Raw genomic sequence first — 2,611 nt, forward strand, 5'->3', positions numbered from 1 at the left:
CCCTTTCCCCCTCCCCCCTCTCCCATCTCCCCTCTCTCCCTGGGTCTTATGTAGCCCAGGCTGACCAGAAACATGCTATGTAGCCGAGGATGACTTTGAACTCCTGATTCTCCTCCCTTCCCTCCAGCTCTGGCCTATAGACACCTGGCAACTACACCTGGATTCTGGTGAATTCTTTGGAAATATCTTTTGTCTTCAGCCTCCAGAAAGAGGAGGTAGCATTGGAATTAAGGCCTCGTATATCCAGAAAGCAGCAAAGGAAAAGGCAGGGCAGCAAGTGGGAGTGAGATAGCAGAGGTAGCTCGAGTCTGTGTTCGTGAAATACAACTTCTGTCCGGAGCAGCACTTGAAGTCCGTCCCAGTTTCCTGCCTCTAACCTCACTGTAAGTGCTGACCCACTTCTGGCTATTTTTATTTGTTTCTTTGAAAATATGCACTGTGTGATTACAGTTGACTCTTGTCAACTTTGCTCTGATTCTTCCTCTCTGCCATCTGAGGCCCAAAGTGCAGGTCTTCTCTCTTCCATCCCACTAATTATGGGTGAGCAAAGAGCCAAAGGATGGCAGGGCTCTATTGGTGATGTGACAAACAGGTGACCCACTTCTTCACAATCACAGGCACAAGGACAGGCAGCCGCTACCTGCATGTGGAGCTCTGTGCCTGCTCGCTTTTGTCCGTGCTTTCCCTCTCTGTGAGAGTCAGCACCTTGCCAGGCTCTGGTGTTAGGGGGCCACGTTGTCTCAGGCTCTTTCTCCAGGTCTGCCCTTTGGGCCCAGGGTGGTGAGTGTAGTCACTTATCTAGGATTTCAGCCTGAGTCAACAGTGGAACCAGGAAGTGAGCTGGGGACCAGCTTGGCTCGGAGAGAGAGTATTTACTTTTCTCTTTGAGCAAACTTTGATTTACTCTTTAATAAGTCACTGCTAAGGATGTGGCTCTGGAGTGGTTTGCCTTGGCACTCAAATCCCAGTCACACGTTGATAAAGGAGGAGCGGGAAGGCGAGTCTTTACGTTGTTCCAGCTTGATCATTAACCCCAACTTTGGACACGGGCTTGCTTCTGAAAGGGTTGGTCCCCTTTTGTCGGAGCAGGTGGTAATTCTCCATCGATGAGGTGTCTTGACATCCTTGGAGGAAGGGCATCTGGACTGGCACAGGGCACAGTGGACACCCTGGGGGGATCTGAGATGAACTGACTGTTTGCCTGATTTCACACAGACCTGCTTTAGTTTCAGCTCTGCTACTTCCTGCCTCAAGAACCCTTTTATGTCTTTGGCCTCAATTCCTCAGCTATGAGATGAGAGAAGATTAAAAACAAAAGAAAACACCAAGCTTATAGGTTTCTGTAGGATCCAATGAGGCGAGGGGCCGGTGGGAGTGTGGGATGCAGTAGACAGCCATAAACACTGGAATATCAAGCCGTCAAGACCATTTATCACTAAAACAAAGCTAAATGGTGTGAGATACAGTTTCTGCTTTCTCTTTACAGAAATTTCTACACGTTTCACCTGCATAAGGTCCAGAATGTGGTTCCATTTTTTCTTTTTGTCATATCGGCTCTACATGAGAGGATGGATTCTTCCTTCAAGAACTAGAGTCGGCTGGGTGTGGTGTTACATACCTTTAATCCCAGCACTTAGGAGGCAGAGGCAGGCAGATCTCTGTGAGACTGAGAGGCCAGCCTGGTCTGCCTATCAAGTTCTAGGTCAGCATGGGCTACAGGGAGACCCTGTCTCAACAAAAACAAAACAAAACAAAACCAAGAAACAAAACAAGAACAAAAAGTCAATGGTGTGTGTGTGTGTGTGTGTGTGTGTGTGTGTGTGTGTGTGTGTGTTAATAGAGACTGAGTACACCCAGAGACTTGTACATATTTAGGATGTTCTCTACCATTGAGCTATATCCCCAGCTCCCACTTCTTTTATTTATTTATATATTTATTTTTAAACCTTGAGACAGGGCCTTGTCTTCTTAAGTGGACCAGACAAGCCTTACAGGCCCCTGCCTCGGCTCCTGAGGTAGTTGGAATGACAGGCCAGCACTACCAGGCCTGGTTCCGGGAATGTTCATACCTTACAGGGAGAAGAGGTGGGTCCCGGAAGCAGGTGATCAAGGTGTCCCTTCCTTTCTTCTGACAGTGCTTCCCCATTAAATGCAGTCACCTGCAAAGAGGAACAAAACATGGAAAGAAAAAGGTGGCTGAGGACCCTTGTCACAGCTTGGGGTGACTCATGAAGACAGGAATAAGGGCACCAACTGCCTCTTGAAATTAGGGCATTGAAAGAGAGGAGAGGGGGTCATTCAGGAGGGTAAGGAGGGTCACCCTGGGTGAGCTGTGCCACACAGGGGTACAGGATGGGTCTCCCTTGGGTACTGCCAATGAGGGCACATTGTCCCTACACTTTAAAAGACAATAATGACCCAGGCTTAAGATCAGGCTGCATTTTAAATTTTTAATTGCCAAGCACCAGTCATTCCAAACGATGGCAGTGAGAAGATCACCTTTCCCTGGGTGCTGGCCCTGCTGCCCCCCCTCCCCCAGAGGGCACACTGGTTGAGTCTGGGTGGAAAAGATACAGCGTGGCTCAGAGGCAAAGGAAGCTAAGTTGTTTTC

The 2,611-nt window shown here is 48.6% G+C and overlaps 1 long non-coding RNA gene across 2 annotated transcripts in view; it reads left to right on the plus strand.

The window, feature by feature from the left end:
* Positions 1-2,267, plus strand: part of LOC115072672 — a 4,857-nt gene extending 2,590 nt beyond the window's left edge. The window contains exons 2-3 of one of the 2 annotated variants that reach the window (XR_003851703.1): positions 128-383; positions 2,136-2,267. This is a non-coding gene — a long non-coding RNA (uncharacterized LOC115072672). Of the gene's footprint in view, positions 1-127; positions 384-1,486; positions 1,646-2,135 lie in introns of those variants that run through there. The other variant, XR_003851702.1, reaches the window with a different exon arrangement.
* Positions 2,268-2,611: the final 344 nt, after the last annotated feature.

Source organism: Nannospalax galili, unplaced genomic scaffold (genome assembly GCF_000622305.1).
Source record: "Nannospalax galili isolate Female #2095 unplaced genomic scaffold, S.galili_v1.0 scaffold1463, whole genome shotgun sequence".
In the NCBI taxonomy this organism is placed as follows: Eukaryota; Metazoa; Chordata; class Mammalia; order Rodentia; family Spalacidae; genus Nannospalax; species Nannospalax galili.